The sequence below is a fragment of the Arachis ipaensis genome, chromosome B04 (assembly GCF_000816755.2).
Source record: "Arachis ipaensis cultivar K30076 chromosome B04, Araip1.1, whole genome shotgun sequence".
Lineage (NCBI taxonomy): Eukaryota > Viridiplantae > Streptophyta > Magnoliopsida > Fabales > Fabaceae > Arachis > Arachis ipaensis.
The window spans coordinates 51,944,590-51,944,958 of record NC_029788.2 but is presented as its reverse complement, the minus strand read 5'-3'; positions in this window follow the sequence as shown (position 1 = coordinate 51,944,958).

Genomic DNA, 369 nt, shown 5'->3' with positions numbered 1-369 from the left:
TATTCGCTCTATTCTTCTCTAGTCATGCTTTCTAAAATTTGTTCTTCACCTAACCAATCAACAATATTTAACATACCAATGCAAACATCATGAGGTCTTTTCAAGGTTGTAATGGGGCTAAGGTAAAGGTGAGGTTATATATATATATGGCTAAGTGAGCTACAAATTGAATCTTTAATTAACCTAAGCTTTCACCTATCATACATATACTCTATATAACTCTAGAATCATGCCTAGCTACCCATAGTCTTCACTTTTGCATTACATACTCATGTATCAACCTTTTTTTTTAGTTTTATCACATATGCATTGATTTTTCATTAACTTAACATTGGGGTAATTTTGTCCCCTTATTTATTTAGATATTTA